The 17,481-nt window shown below is 38.5% G+C and overlaps 1 long non-coding RNA gene across 1 annotated transcript; it reads right to left on the reverse strand.

Moving 5' to 3' along the window:
- Window positions 1-10,725: 10,725 nt before the first annotated feature.
- On the reverse strand, window positions 10,726-12,792 carry LOC141621838 (uncharacterized). The gene is made up of 2 exons (XR_012532721.1): window positions 12,517-12,792; window positions 10,726-11,114 (listed from the first exon to the last, which is right to left on the reverse strand). It is a non-coding gene; the product is annotated as an uncharacterized LOC141621838 (long non-coding RNA).
- Window positions 12,793-17,481: the final 4,689 nt, after the last annotated feature.

The raw sequence follows: 17,481 nt of genomic DNA on the forward strand, positions 1-17,481 counted from the left end.
CTACGTTTCCAGGAATAAGATCGGTTTTCAGGTGTAAGAGGCCGCCAAAGCCCATTTGTTTGATGGCTTCTATCTGGTTTTCAGAAGGTGGACTCGTCTCATGGTTGATAAAATTGTAAAAACCAGAAGGAGACATCCTAGTCCTCAACACAGGCAGTCTGTCTTTGTAAATTCTTTTCTTTTTTGTAGCTGGCTCAGAGAGTAGTTCAGTAGCTTCAGTAGGTGCTTCAGTAGAATCAGTAGGTGGTTCAACACGTCGCTTCATCCTGGCTTGGCTTGCTTCCTACTGCTCAGTAAAGCCTATTATTCATAAAGCAAGGGAAATAAGTTCACAAAATAAAGAAAACTTCACTATATTTAGTTTGTTTATTATTTTAATTAATACAGCAAACTTCATTAATAAGGAAATTCAAACTAAGGAAAGTATACAACAATTCAGTTACAAGTTTCAGAATGTTATGGTCAAGCTTCACAAAATAAGTTCCAAGGTTCACAAAATAAGTACCAAGGTTCACAAAATAAGTACCGGCATTCACAAAATAAGTTCCGGCGTTCACAAAATAAGTTCCAGGATTCACAAAATAAGTTCCAGGATTCACAAAATAAGTTCCAGGATCCACAAAATAAGTTCCAGGATCCACAAAATAAGTTCCACGATTCACAAAATAAGTTCACAAAATAAGTTCCAGGATTCACAAAATAAGTTCCAGGATCCGCCTAATCCAACCCTAAACCCTTTCCCTTGCTACTCATTCGAGGGGCGGGAAGACCAAAAGACACTCTACAGGGGGACGGGTGAACCCTTTTTTGGGGGACGGGATTTAAAGTAGGGGGCCAGATGTCCTAAAACGGGACGGGAAAGGGTTTAGGGTTGGATTAGGCGGACCGCTACCGCGTATCCGCCTAATCCAACCCTAAAACCTTTCCCTTGCTACTTATTCAAGGGGCAGGATGACCAAATGACACCCTACAGGGGGACGGGTGAACCCTTTTTTTGGGGGACGGGATTTAAAGTAGGGGCAGGGTGTCCTAAAACGGGACGGGAAAGGGTTTAGGTTTGGATTAGGCGATACCGCGAATCCGCCTAATCCAACCTTAAACCCTTTCCCTTGCTACTCATTCGAGGGGCAGGAAGACCAAAAGACACCCTACAGGGGGACGGGTGAACCTTTTTTTTGGGACGTGATTTAAAGTAGGGGCCGGGTGTCCTAAAACGGGACGGGAAAGGGTTTAGGGTTGGAATAGGCGGAACCGCTACCGAGGATCCGCCTAATCTAACCCTAAACCCTTTCCCTTGCTATTCATTCGAGTAGCAGGAAAACAAAAGGACACCCTAGAAGGGACGGGGGAACCCTTTTTTTGGGGGTCGGGATTTAAAGTAGGGGGTCGGGTGTCCTAAAACGGGATGGGAAAGGGTTTTGGTTTGGATTAGGCGGACCGCTACCACGGATGTGCCTAATCCAACCCTAAACCCTTTCCCTTATTTTGACGGAACCGCTTCCAAGGGCGCATAAAAACTTTCATAGAAAAGAGATTGATGCTAATATTGAAAACAAAGTTGAAGGTTACATGATAAATGTTGTTATCTAAAATGGTAAATAAATAACTACATTATTATACAAAAGGTTCCCATAAGAGTTGCATAATTATACAAAAGAGTTACATACTTATACAAAAGGTTAATTATACAAAAGAGTTACATAATTATACAAAAGGTTGACTAAAGAAGTACATAATTATACATAATAACTACTAAAAGGCTAAGAAAAGGGCAACTGTAAAACCTTAACCTTGACGGTATGAAGCCCTAAGTACACAGAGAGTACATTGGCTAAAAGTGTGGCAAACTTGGCCTATATGACGAGCTCAAAAGGGAAATCAAGAAAAGAGAAATTTTCATGAGGTAGTAGCAATTCTGTAGCAATGCCAATTGCTCTATCTCGTCCCTCAGATGGCGTAGCCAAAACACGCAAGAACTCTTTAAGTCGGCCCATTGCAATATCATCAAGATCGTTAAGATTGGGGCTCCAATTTTGATTTTTTGCTTCGTGATTATGGAGGATTAATTTGACTTTCTGATTCACCGTCATAAAATATTTGCATCTTTTATAAACTATTCTAGGAACCCTACGAATAGTCCTTAGACCAATGGAATCATTTATGGCTAGAGAACGCAAGTATGCCATGTCAACACGAATAGCAGTTGGGTGAACAAGAAAGAGTTGAGACCAATTTCTACAAACGAGGGCCATGTTTGCCTTATCTTCGTCAAAATTAAGGCGTGTGAAGATTTTATTCATTAGATCTTGATTATTGAAAACAGAATGTTTTGCTTGATAGCGTCTCCCATTGACTTTGACTTCCTTTAAGGGAGGAAATGAAAAAGCCATAGCCGTTTGCTTTTCAGTTACATAATTTTTAACAAAGTCTGCTTTATCTTCTGTTATAATATCCAGAACAAACCCCTTGCACCAATTTTCCATAGATGTTTGTTTAGAGAAACATAATTGACACGTAAATGGAATGGACCTACATTTGGTCGGACTAAATCTTTTCGGTAACTTGTCGTTAGGAGCACCTAGACCAAAACACAATTTATAGCTTCACAAACAACTCTACAATTAGTAAAGAGGCAAGTAAAGGTCGGATCCCAAGGGACGGGAATTGAGATGAGATTTCTATTGAAACTAGTGGTGTCTTAGGGGTGTCACAATTTGGGTTGATGTAGAAGGTCACTTAACTAAATAGCAATAAAAGTAAACTAGCAAGATGAATTAAAAAGGGTTGTAAACAATTGATAAAAAGCACTAGGGTATCATGGGGTCATAGGGGATTCATGGGAATTGATCATACAAACATGTTCTCAAATTATAAGCAAGCAATTATTGTTGTGATGGATTGAGTTGGGTTATATCTTACAATCCTAGGAAAGTTTGGGTCCCGGAGCCGAATCGATTAGATTGTACAACACCTACAAGTCGACTTAGTCTTCCCTACTCAACAACATGCATGGTCTAATGAGACTCGAGTTGGTTTATGTCTTACAAGTCTCATTGAAAAGGTAGGTGATGGGTAAAAAATGCAAGGATTCATAGGCTCGCATTTCATCAAACATAATATGTGCATGAGTTGAGATCAAAACAAGCAAGCAAATAAACCATGAAAGCATATTAATTTAAGCATGAATCATTCCCCATGTTGGTTTCCCCTAATTACCCATTAACCCTAGCTAGGTGACTACTCACTCATTATCATGTTGATCATGCTAGCAAGATTGTCAATCATACCAACAAAGTAAAACATGATGAATAAATGAAAGTAATTAACAATAATTAAAAAGGGATTACGAGAATTATACCTACTAATGATTCCAATAATAAAGCAAAGAATAAAAGAAGTACTTGATGCTTGATTGAGAGGTTGTCAATCTCCCAATAATAACCCAAATAATCTTCAATTACCCAAAATAAAGGATGAACAAGAGAGAGATTAAGGAAATAAAACTTGTATTAAAACTTGATTAATTGTTGATTACAAAACTAAAGAGAGATTTGATTGATATTAACTACTCTAAGAATTGATAAGAAGAACATGCTCTTCTAATTAGACTAATGGGGTATTTATAGTGGAAATTAGGTGGATGCATTAGGGTTAACTAAGGGCTTAAATGACGATTAAGTCCCTGCTTAAGGAAACGCCGGTATTTTCTGAAGGATGGGCATCTTTCTTGAAGCTTGAAGAAACGAATTTGCGCTGTCTTGGAATCCGTGCGTCTTAGGCTCGGGACGGCCGGATTCGTGAGTCTCTGCCCGGGCGTCTTTGGGAGAAGACGGACGTCTTCTGGGTGCTTCTGCCCGGGCGTCTTGTAAGGAAGACGCACGGATTGTCAAGGTGGAGGACGGGCGTCTTCTTGGCAATCCGCACGGATTGTCATGCAGCGTGCTTTCTTCTTCTTTTCTTCCCTTTTCTTCATAAAATCCTTGGGGATTTCCTCGGGGATGCAAGGATCTTTCCTCATCATTGCCCAACTACTATAATATGTACAAAGGCCTTCTAATCTTGTCTCTCCTTGATGCTTGGTCATTGAATTCAATCAATTTAGCCTCATTTTGCCATGAAAATGCAAGGTTTGCACCCCTTTCCTACCAAGGACACAAAACCTCAAAGAATATGCAAAACAAAGAACTAAAGTCAATAAATGACCCAAATATGCACTAAAAAGCATGGGAACAAGGCTAATTCGGGGACTAAATATGCGCTAATTATGGTCACATCAAATATCCCCAAACTGAACCTTTGCTCGTCCCGAGTAAAGAGGTGACAAAGACTAGGACCATTATTTAAACTAACCTAATAACATAGCCGATATGAGACAATTAGCGGGTCTCACTCCGCCCCTTCAACTCACAACAAGACAACCATGAGGTAGGATGCCTTCTTGCAAGGTAAGGTGGGTCTTGCCAAAATGGCGACACATCCAAACATTAAGCACACAAAATCAAATAATGGATGCATCTACAAAAGGAATAGCCACTTCCTCATCAAGTGGCGGAGTCAACTAAAAGGGAACAAATTTAAGAGCATATATTCCGTCACAAATACTAGTTCAACAAATCACTAAGGCTAAGAGGATGGCACTAAATCACCTCCAGGTGGTGTTAAACTAGACTACTTTCGTCCTCAATTTCCAAATACTTTCGTCAAGAGCGATCGGATGGTGTGGAATGATGATCCCCATGATGCTTGTAGCACATGACATGACAAGTCTCGAGTTCTCTACAAAAGTAAAGGTCATGGCTCGTCCCAAGCTCGACAAAGTGGCTTGACAAAAAGGCTTTTTGGGAATGAAATGCTCAAATCGTTGTAAACAAGGGTGGATATGACTAGCATTCAAAAATTGACCTCATTCAACTTTCACATTTCAAAAATTAGAGATGGGGTTTGTCCCATCCGTGCTAATGTCCTTTGCTTTCGCCAATTGCTTATTAGGCAACTGGTTAACCTCTAGACAATAGCTTTTCGGGGTGATAGTCACTCTGTCTTTGGGCGGTTGAATTCACAACCGTGTGGGGGCCCAATTCAATGGATCCCTCTCCAAAGCACATCGAAGTGGTACGCCTCCATCAAAACAACTAAAATTCTCAATATTTCAACATTTCATAACATTTGAGGTTTCCTTGCCAATTAAACGTTTCCACATAACAAAATCTTTGAAATGAGCACTTCAAACTTATTGAAAGAAAATATTTTTGGATTGCCATACCACAAGGTCAATCAAGGTCACCTAGACAAGTTAACCAAGTCCACATCGCATCAGGGGGTTGGATAGGTGACTCACTGCAAACCCTTGACTAGGCTTTGGGTCATGGGTCGAAAGACACTAGTATGACACAATCTAGGGTGTTTTACATCCATTCTAGTAGGCGAAGTCTTAAGTTGAAAAAGTATTTGTAATGGCTTAATTGCTCTTGTCAAAGTTCCCAATTAGGCACTTTTCAAAATATTTCATCTAAATGCAACTATATGCCATGATGCAACTATTATATACATCCTAATGCAAGTGATTCTACCAACTAATATGACATATAAACTAAATGCGAGTCCTAAGTTCACATTGTTATACCGCATCAATCAAAATAAAGCCACATAGTCATTAACATAAAGAGGAAAAAGGAGATTGGAAAGATCATACCATGCGGTCTTCAATATCCTCATGTCTCGGATGTGGCGTAGTCGATCAATGTGAACAAGGATAGAACAAACACAATATATACAATAATATATACACGACTACACTACAAAGGAAATGAACTTGTTTTTGGTTTTTTAATTTTCAAATTTTTATGATTTTTCGAAATTTTTCAATTTTTTTGGATTTTTGAATAAAAGTTAAGTTAGAATTCTCCATCCCCACACTAATATGGGCATTGTCCTCAATGGCAAAAATGATGGGAAATTATGCAAACATGATGCATGATTTCTACACTAAATGCAAGCTACACTAATCTACACTACATGATGCATGGGTTTTTTTGTTTATGACGGAGAGGATAATTTAGATTACCTCCCGTTGTATATGCATGTACTTCCCCAAACCAATTTAGACATTATTGCTAATGTCCTAAGGTTGGGTGTAGTTCATGCACACAAGATGCAATGCATGAAACTAAATTTGTCATTTTGGATTTTCAAAAGGTGGGAGCAAGAAAATAAGAACACCTGAATGGGGCCGAGGTGTTAGTCCTCTATGTTGCTAGGACTACTCCAACTATGATCAAGATAAATAAATAAATAAAGCAAAGAGAGAAATAGACAAACCTCAAGAGGGTAGGAGCCTCCAAAGCTTGCTAATCTTCCATCATATCATCACTATCATCATCTTCCTCAATAGAAGTGGACTCATCACCACTTCCCTCTTCACTTTGTTGTTCACTTTGTTCATCATCCCCTTCTTCTTCTTCACTAGCCTCTTCATCATTATCCTCATCAACCGCATCACCAACAACCTCATTGTCACCCGGAATCTCAACCCTAGATGCACTCGGAAAGAAGACTTCCCTATCCGCCAAACTAGGCAAAGGACATGAAGGATCAAGTAGTCCTTGCCTAGCTAAGTGAAGGAGGGGTGGATATTGGGCTAAGTAAGCATCTTTCCGATCCTTGAAGGCTTGCTTGTGCATCTCTTGCATAAGAAGAGTCATATAATCATTTCTTGCTTCAATACCTTCGGGTTTGAACTCTTGGTACTCGAAAGGATAGGGTGGTGTGACAATGGAAGAGGAGGGCATTTCAATTTCACCCTTTTGTTGTTGGATAATGTATTCGGCCTCTTTTTAAAGGGGAAGGAGATAATTGGTCCGGTGGACACTTAAACGACAAATCTTCGAAGGCAAAGTGAAAGATCTAGCCTCACTTGTGAGCCATCCATACTTGGTGTCAAGAGGGTTATGAGAGACCCACTTTTACTTGTTTATCATAGTATCAATATCAATGAGATGACCACCCTTCTTCGCCACATACTTGCTATCCTTGTTGAAGTTCGGATCAAAGTATTTAGCTAAAAGAGTGACTAGACCTCCATTTACAATAATGGTAGTGCCTTGCTTCCCACAATCAACATTTAGCCATCTATCCACCAAAAGCCTTAGAGAGTTGAAAGGCTTGGTGAATTCCCTTCCAATGTTCAAGGCCGACTCAAGAAGAACAAAATCGAGTTTGGTGAAATGGTTGGTGTCTTTTCTTGCAATGATGGTGTTCCTTATGACCTTGTGCCACACTCTAATGCCCGGATGGTGGACTAATAGAGCGCGACTAGCATGATAGTTCTCAAATTTCCTTCCGGAAATCGCCTCCCAAAGGGGGTCGGGGTCATATTTGCCAACATTCTTGAAATAACTCGGTGAATCACTAAGACCCAAAGCTTTACCCATTTCCTCAAAGGAGATGCGCCTACTAACATTAGCTAGGCGGAACTCGATGCTTTCCATAGTCTCTACCTTATTAACTTTCAAAGAACTCAAGAATTCTAAGGTAAGGGAGGGGTATGTCAATTCTTTTGATTCAAACAATTTTTTCAACCCCATGGCTTTAAAGAAGGCTCTAGTTTTCTCAAGGACACCCAACTTATGTAAGGCGTCTTCACAAATAAACTTGGTGGATAGAAATGATTTTCTAGCAAACTTGGCAAAAGTGTCCCTATGGGATTTGGAAATGAAAATTACCTCCGGATAGTTCGAAAGTTGAGAAATTTCCGGAGTAGTAGATGTTGTTGCTTCCATGGGAGGTTGTTCTTATTGCACTTCCAAGTTTGAGCTAGCCACCACCATAGCCAATGCTTCTTTGCTTGAAGACTCTTTTGTCTTGATGAGAGTGCCTTTGCCTTTGGTGCCTTTGCCTTTGTTGCTTTTGTTGCTCCCTTTGTCCTTGCCATTGATGATTAAATCAAGAGAAGAGTGAAAATCTTCAATTTCTAGTGCACCCAAATCGATTTAAAGATGAAAGGCTTTGCCTTTATAAATTCAAAAATCGACTCAAAGGTTGAAGACTTTGTGCTTGGTTTTGATTTTTGTTGAAAGAGGAGTGATTGATTTGTTGTTAAAAGGATGCTTTGATTTGATTTTGGTGAATGTTGTTGAGGAATCTTGTTTTTGTGATGGAGAGGATGAGGGTTTTGAGTTATGGGGTTTATGGGTAGTGTTATGAATGAAGGAATGAAGAAATGAATGTGGGAGGGGGTTTATAATGAACCCGAAATATTTGAAATGCAGGGGGAAGACGGGTGGCTTTCCTTCGGGACGCCCGGATTCTGTCTGGATGGGCTTCAGGAATTCTCGCCTAAAGACGGGCGGATTGCAACAAAGACGGACGGATTTGAAAATGCGGGACGGGCGTCTTTCAGAGAAGACGGGCGGATTCCTTTACAGGGATTTTTCTTGTTTTCCTCAGCCAAAAAGACGGGCGTCTTCTCTTGCAGGACGGGCGTCTTTCTGAAGACGGGCGGATTCTATTGTAGGACGCCCGGATTCGTTAACAGTCACAAAATTTCAAAAATTCAGCTCAGAAGGACGGGCGTCTTCTGCCCAATATGCCCGGATTGCCTGAAGACGGGCGGATTCTCCTGAAACCGCTCGGATTCGACCCCTTTTACCCGGATTCAGTTCCATCCGTGTACTTGTATATCCCTTGTCATTTTTCATTCTTCTTCATATCTCGTGTTCTTCATTGTGGGGGCACTACTAAGGCATGGATAGCCTAGTCAATTATTATCCCCACACTAAGCTAAAGCACTACACATCAATTGAAATCATTAGTCCCTCCCTCACTTCTCTCAAAAATGATAATTATCTTGATCAAAGCATAAAAATCCAAAAATAACAAGAATGCAATACAAGAATTGAAATGCGAGTTAGGGAGTTAGAAATATTTACAAATGGTGGTTTAGGGAGGACTCCACCAAACTCTCATCCTTAGTGAGATGTCATGGGGGCATGTTTAAGGTGTTGTTGATGTTGCTCAACACCTTGAAAAAGTAATCAAAAGCTTGTTCATTGTCGTGATAAAGGTCTTCAATAGATCTTTGCCCTTGTTGTCGGTCTTGATCGATAGCATTACCGATGTAGGGATTGAAAATCCCTTCAAATTCGTCGTCCCAAAGACCACAAACTTCATCCACTTGATCACTAAAGATCTCTTGAGTTGATGGAGACAACTCTCCCATTTTCTTTTCTTGGCCAATGAGGCCATCTTCTTCATTGCTTGACTTTGGTGAGCTTTGCAAGCTCTCTTTGTTACAATTCACTTGTTCTTTGAATGGAGCATCTTCAATTTTCTTCTTCCATTGAAGTTCCGACTTCTTCCTATCATCCTTCCGGCTATAATGATCAATCATAAAACATGGTTCATGTAAACGGGGAGCTCTCATAGTCTTGTCAAGATTGAAAGTTATGCTCTCATCTCCCACTTCTAGAGTGAGCTCTCCATGTTTTACATCAATCACCGCACCCGCGGTGTGTAAGAAAGGTCTTCCTAGAATGATTGGAATGTTGGAATCTTCTTCCATATCAACAATGACAAAGTCCACCGGGATGAAAAACTTCCCAATTCGTACGGTAACATCTTCTCATATCCCTAATGGTGTCTTCGTCGATCTATCGGCCATTTGGAGTGTAATATTGGTGCATTTAAGCTCTCCCATCCCTAACCTTTTACTCATCGAGTACGGCATAACACTCACACTAGCCCCTATATCACATAAGGCTTTGTTGATCGTGGTGTTGCCAATGGTACACGGTATTGAGAAGCTTCCCGGATCCTTGAGCTTTGGAGGTGAACTCCCTTGAAGTATTTCACTACTCACCTTAGTGAAGGCGATAGTCTCAAGCTTCCGGATCGACTTCTTCTTTGTGAGGATGTCTTTCATGTATTTCGCATAGGCCGGCACGTGATTGATTAATTCCGTGAAAGGAATTGAGACTTCCAAATTCTTCACAATTTCCATAAATTTTCCAAGTTGGTCATTAAATTTGGGCTTGGCTTGATGACTTGGAAAAGGAAGTCTAATCACAATGGGCTCCTTCTCCTTGACCTTGTCTTCATTTTTCTTTGTAATTTCTTCTTTTGATGGTTCTCCATCCTTGGAGTTTTGCACAATTTCTTCCTTATCACTAGCTTCCACAACTTCATCCTCAACTTGCTTCTTCGGTGCTTCATACCTTGTACCACTTCTCAAGTGAATGACACTAACCGTTTCATGTCTTGGGGGATTACTTTGAGGTGGTAATTGCCCCTTTTGTCTTTGTGAGCTTGAAGATGCTAGTTGAGTCAATTGGGTTTCCAACATTTTGGTGTGAGCTAGAATGTTGTTGATGGTGGTTTCCTTTGCTTGACTATCTTTTTGCATTTGAGTGAAAAATTCTTGTTGATTCTTTTGCATTTGGAGGACCGCTTTTTGAACATCAAAATCTTGGTCATTTTGTTGATTGTATGGAGATTGATTTTGGTAACCTTGGTTTTGGTTGTAAAAGGGTCTTTGATTTTGGTTTCTCATGGGAGGTGGGGTGTATGTTGTTTGAGGGGTATGAGAGATTTGGATGGAATTTGTTGTTTTCATTGTAATAGTTAGAATAAGGGGTACCCCTCTTGTATGCTTGGAAAGCATTCACTTGTTCATTTGTTCCCCTACATTCACTTTGGTAAATTTGTTCTTCCGGCATTCTCCGTCACAAATAAGAATTTGGGCTTTCGGATATCCAACTCTAAATTCTTTCTCGTCCTACTTAACAATAGTCGAGTTAGCTAGATACACTCGTTTAAGTTGCTAGATACATACCTCTAACTTGATAGATACGCTTCTTTAAATTGCTAGATACATACCTCGAGTTAGCTAGTTACACTTCCTTAAGTTGCTAGATACATACCTTTAACTAAATAGATACACTCTTTTAAGCTACTACATACATACGTCTAACTAGCTAGATACACTTCTTGGAAGCTACTACATACATAGTTGGAACTTGAAAGGCATGTCTGTTTGCACCAGTTTGAAATTCATCCCACAGTTTACCAACTGCAAGTCTAAATATTTTCCCAATACACAAGTTTTTTCAGCAAGTTCCCTGCAAATGTCAAACTTCAGGTTTGTCAGAGAGAGGAGATGAATGATAGTTACAAAATTTGCCAGGTTTTTTATGTGATATCAGGAAAATGTATTAACAGGTAGAGGCAGAAATATTAATTTCAATCTACATTCAACATCTCCAGATAGCAGTGTGCCAGGGTTATCTTCCAATCATTTGTAAAAAAAAAACCGCAGAGCTGATAATATTTAGCAGATAACAAACAACCAGACCAAAACAAATAAAAATCCCTTCACATTGTATGTAATAAAGTAATGCAACCACATTTAAACACGCAAGCCTCTGCATATTGTCCCAATGTTTGTAATAAATTAACACAACCATGTTTTAGTAGCTGAAGCACATAGCCCCTGTATAATACTATAATGCTCAATAGACAAAAAACCAGCAATTATATAACAACCAAATTCTCCCAAATTTCTTTGTTCTCTTTTTTTCCGATTCCATGGAGGCATTAAATAGATACACTCTTTTAAACTACTACATACATACGTTTAACTAGCTAGATACAATTCTTTAAATTACTAGATACACATTTTTACTTAGTGAGATATACTTCTTTAAGTTACTACATACACATTTTCTTCTACATACATACGTTCTCTTTGTTCTTTTTTTATTATCCCTCGATTACACCCTATTACCCAGTTAGTATCAATGATTTCAAGTTTGTAATTACTTGTTTTTTCTATTAAAATACCTTTTCAACGAATAAAAGGAAACGCTCTAAACACATGACTAGAGTGAACTGAGTAATTTTTCTGAATCAAATCATTTCCTACGCCATACGGAATTGTTCGCAGTCGTATTTTGAAATATTCGATCAAATTTAATTCAATTCAACAATGAACAACATATAGTACACATCAGGGTTTACAAATCTCAAAATCATGCAACTACTCTACTACTTGATAAAGAATTGTTTGATGGATTCATACATTGATTCTTTGCAGTCGATTTCCAAAACATTCGATCAAATTCATTTCAACAATCAACAACATATAGATTAAACCTTAACCTAAAACAACAATCGCTCCCAATTCATCTTGAAATTGTTCAATTAAATCACAGAAAACATGATCAATTAAACATACATTAACCTTAACCTAAAGAATTGTTCAAGGAATTCACACAACGATTGTTCGCAGTTGGATTCAAAAACATTCGATCAAATTCAATTCAACTAATCAACAACATATCGCTTCAATTAAATCGCTCCGAATTGTTCAATTAAATCCGTCCAAATTCATCTGCTAAAACAACAATCGGTCAAATTCAATTCAATTCATCAATCAACAACATATACATCAACATAAACCTCAACCTAATAAGATAAATTGTTTTAAATTCATCTTAATCAATCAAACAAATCAAAACTTACCTTGGGGATTTGATAATTTGATCTAACGGCTGATTCACTCTCCTGGTACTGTTATTTGGGGAGAACTTGTTCTGGGGACAAGGAAAGAAGAACTAGTAGCGGGATCTGATAATTTCCGTATGGCGTAGGAAATGGTCGGATGAGTTTATGGTATTTGATAATTTGCTAATTTAAGAGAAGAGGAGATTAAACGGGGACTTGGGGGATTTGATAATTTAATCTAACGGCTGTACAGCTAGGTTCGTACAGTTCGCACCGAACAATAGTTCGTATGGGACCCCGACCATATATATATATATATATATATATATAGAAATTGAATCATGTGAGGCACCCTCCTTAGGATGAGGCGGCTGAATCATTTACTCACCATTGGATCTAATTATTACAAATGCACCAGATGTTGACACGTGTCCCCATATATACTCCCAACGAACGCACCTCCTCACCATTTACTCACCATTTACGATCTCACTTCCTCACCATTTACTCACCATTTATTTCCCTCTCTTCCTTCACAGCTACTTTTCCGCCATTATCACATTACAAGCTCATCTATTCCGCCATTATCACCATTACTTCGTCTTCGCCATTCACTCCGTCTTCGCCATTCGCCATTCACTCCGTCTTCGCCATTCCCTGAACTCCGTCTTCCGCCATTGAAGTCGATTTCTCATTTTCTTCGTATGTTCCTTTCCGCCATTGAAGTCGATTACTCAGTTTTCTCTTATTTTTATATTTTGCTTCAACTTCGTTTGATTTTTATGCATTTCGTTTCTGCTCGATTATGTTCGCAATTTGATTGAAACTTTCTCTTATTTTTTGTATTTTCCGTTTCTTTACTAAATTATTGTTGTTATTATGCAGGTTTTGATCGCTTTGTGAGCATAATCGAAGACAGTAGGAACGCATAAAATCAATTGCAGTCGATTTCTCCGCTTTTTCGTATGTTCCTTTCTATTTCAAACTTGTGAAACCAGTAGCTTGTTTTGTGAATCTAGGAGGTAAATTTGTGAAACCAGTAGCTTATTGTTATATTATCTTCAAACTTCGACTTAATGTTTGTCATCTGTTTGTTAAGATTTCGTTTACGTGCTTTTGTGAAACCTAGAACATATTTTGTGAATCTAGGAGGTAAATTTGTGAAACCAGTAGCGTATTGTTATATTATCTTCAAACTTGGACTTAATGTTTGTCATCTGGATGTTAAGATTTCGTTTACCTGCTTTTGTGAAACCTGGAACTTATTTTGTGAATCTAGGAGGTAAATTTATGAAACCAGTAGCTTATTGTTATATTATCTTCAAACCAGTAAATTTGGCTGCGTGTTGCATTTTCTGCTGTTGTTGTTTCTCTGCGTGTTGTATTTTCTGTTGTTGTTGTTCTCATTGAATAAGGTCGGAGATTATTCAAAGGTTTGCATAAATTACAGAGGTTTGCATAAATTACACTAGCTACTGTTTGTCTTCTGCTGTTGTTGCTTGAGTGTTAATTGAATAAGGTCTGCGATTACAAAGAAGCAGAGAAACAAATTAAGAAGAAAAGAGCAAATTAGATGATTTTAACCACTTATAATGACCAAGTTTCACAAAATAAGCTCTTAGATTCACTGCATAAGGCCTGAGATTCACAAAACAGGGTCTGTGAATTCACCAAATAAAGGAATGAGCAAAACAGATGATTTTAACCACTTATAATAACCAAGTTTCACAAAACAAGGTCTGAGATTCACTAAACAAGGTCTGAGATTCACCAAACAAGGCCTGAGAATCTAAACCTTTTTATTTTCCCGGTTTTTGTGCTTCCTAGATCTAATTTTGTGAGGAATTTGTGCTTCCTAGGTCTGAGAATCTCCTTCACCTTTGTTTATTTTCCCAGCTTGTTAGTCCAACTACCTAGGAATTTGTGTTTTGTATTTTCCCATTTCTTTTGTTTAACTAATATTTGTATTTCACTTGTTTCATAGACAAGTATGACACCTTGGTGCAATGGTTGTGTTGTTAATCTTCTTGACGAAGATCAAAAGTCATTTCGCGCACTTTATGTCATTGGAAAACAAACAGCTATGGATTTCTCTTTTTCGCCGTTAAAGGAAGTTATAGTGCATGGCCGTCACTATCAAGCATGTCATTTTGTTTTTAATAATCAAGATCTTATGCAAAAATCTTCTCAAAAATTAATCATTACGAAGATAAAGCAAATATGGCGCTCGTTTGTCGAAATTGGGCTCAACTATTTCTGATACACAAAAGTGCACCTGGGGTCACCTTGGCATATTGGCTTTCTGTAGACATAAATGATATGAATGGTGTTCAGACTATTCGTAGGGGTCCTAGAATAGTCTTTCAAACATGCAAATGTTTCATGACGGAGGATATGATTGCCAAATTCTTACTGCATTATAAGCAAGCAAAAATTCCATCTCAGAGTACTCATCTCAATGCTCTTGATGATGCTGCACGCAGTGTAGTTAATGAGTCATTGCATGTTTTAAAAGCTACGCCAGTGAAGAACGAGCTATAGCTATTCGCATTGCTGCTGACTTACTAGTCACTCGTAGAGATATATCTTTTCTTGACTTACCTCTGATGATGATGTATATATAGCCTAGAGTTGTCCCTTGTTTGTAATGTACTATCTGTGTAACTAGGGCTTTGCACTTTAAGGTTTTAACTTTGCCCTTTTGTTATTTTGTATAATTTCGTAGTAGTGTCAACCTTCTGTATAATTACGTACGTCTTAGTTTAACATTTTGGATAACATAAATTATCATGTAATGTTGTACTTTGTTTTAAATATTTGCATGGATCACTTTTCTATGTATAATGCAATGTTCTTTACTTCTGACTTTCTATTTAATTTTGTATTTGTTTTCTTACATATTCTTCCATGCACTTATAATGACCAACTTATTTTGTGACCTTATTTTGTGAATTGTGGATCTTCTTTTGTGAATCTTGCAACTTATTATGTGAATCCTGGAAATTATTTTGTGAATCCTGGAACTTATTTTGTGAACTTATTTTGTGAAGCTTAGACCTTGTTTAGTGAATCTGGGACCTTTAAATTCAGTTAATTGACCATAGCTTGTTGACCATAGCTTATTGTTATAATGTAATGTTCTTTAACAACTTATAATGACCAAAATTCACAAAACAAGCACTGAGATTCACTGAATAAGGTCTGAGATTCACAACACAAGGTATGTGAATTCACCAAATTAAGGTATGAGCAAAATAGATGATTTTAACCACTTATAATGACCAAGTTTCACAAAACAAGCCCTTAGATTCAATGAATAAGGTCTGAGATTCACAAAACAAGGTCTGTGAATTCACCAAATAAAGGTATGAGCAAAATAGATGATTTTAACCACTTATAATGACCAAGTTTCACAAAACAAGCCCTTACATTCACTGAATAAGGTCTGAGATTCACAAAACAAGGTCTGTGAATTCACCAAATAAAGGTATGAGCAAAATAGATGATTTAAACCACTTATAATGACCAAGTTTCACAAAACAAGCCCTTAGATTCACTGAACAAGGTCTGAGATTCACAAAACAAGGTCTGAGAATCTAAACCTTACTGACCAAGTTTCTTTATTTTGTGAACTTATTTCCCTTGCTTTGTGAATAATAGGCTTTACTGAGTTGTAGGAAGCAAGCCAAGCCAGGATGAAGCGACGTGCTGAGGACGTACTGAAGCTACTGCACCACTCTAATGAAGCACCTACTGAAGCTACTGAACCACTCTCTAAGCCACCTACAAAAAAGACAAGAATTTACAAAGACAGACTGCCTGTGTTGAGGACTCGGATGTCTCCTGCTGGGCTTTACCACTTTCTCAACAATAAGGAGAATCCACCATCAGATAAGCAGATTGAAGTTATACAAGAAATGGGATTTGGTTCTCTATTGCATCTTAAAACAGATGTTGTTCCGGATCACTTGGCGTACTGGCTAGTTTCAAATTATGACCACTGTACAGAATCGTTGTGTGATGGGAAACTCCTTGTTTTAGAGGAAGATATCCATCTGTGCATGGGATTGCCAATGGGTCCAAACATTGTGGAAGAAGCAAAAATTGGAGATAAGTGCCCTTCTTATGTGTCTCTTTTAGAGGAGTTCAGAAGTCAATACCAAGGTAGTTCTATTGAGGTCAAACACATTATGGAAAAGCTCTCTACACAAAGATATGGTGGAGATGATTTCAAACGCACTTTCATCATTTATATCTTCAATGCTTTTTTAGGCGGTGTTGTAGGCAATCGGGCTAGTTTGAGACTTCTTAAAAGTTTGGTAAACACTGAGTTGATCTCCAAATTCAACTGGTGCAATTTCATCAAACGCAAATTGGCTGCCCAAGTTGAGTCTTGGCAAAAGGAGGAGTGGCATACCAAAAAGCTGAAAGAAAATTGGTTTGGTGGACCTATTATGGTCTTGGTTTTCATTTATCTTGACCGATTTGTCTTCAAAGCACGCCTTGTTACTCGGCAGTTTCCAACGCTCTCAACTTGGACTAAAGAAGCTATAACCAAGAGAGTTAAGCAGGAAGTGAATGACAAAAATTCGGACAAGAAAACTTTTGGCAGGGGTTCTATTGGGCCTCCAATGGTCTTCAACCACCATATTCCACAGTTGTGTCCTCCTCCTCCAAAGATTGAGCTCGGACAGTCTTCCAAGTCAACAATTCAAGATAAAGCATCTGAAGCTGAAGCTGAAAAATTACCGCTACCTGGGAATGAAGTCACTGGTGAGTTTGTCCATAAACTTGCGCTTTCCGCAAAGGCAATGGCTCAAGCTTTTGCGGACTATAAATCACTTGCTAGTCAAGCTCCCTCCAAACTGCCTTCAACAATAACAGTGAAGAAACTAGTTGCAGCTGTAGACGGCATAGCAGAAGGTTTTAAGTTATCTCAACAAGAGGATGATGCTGAAAATGTGAACGATGTGAAGAATGAGG

Source organism: Silene latifolia, chromosome X, assembly GCF_048544455.1.
Source record: "Silene latifolia isolate original U9 population chromosome X, ASM4854445v1, whole genome shotgun sequence".
Lineage (NCBI taxonomy): Eukaryota > Viridiplantae > Streptophyta > Magnoliopsida > Caryophyllales > Caryophyllaceae > Silene > Silene latifolia.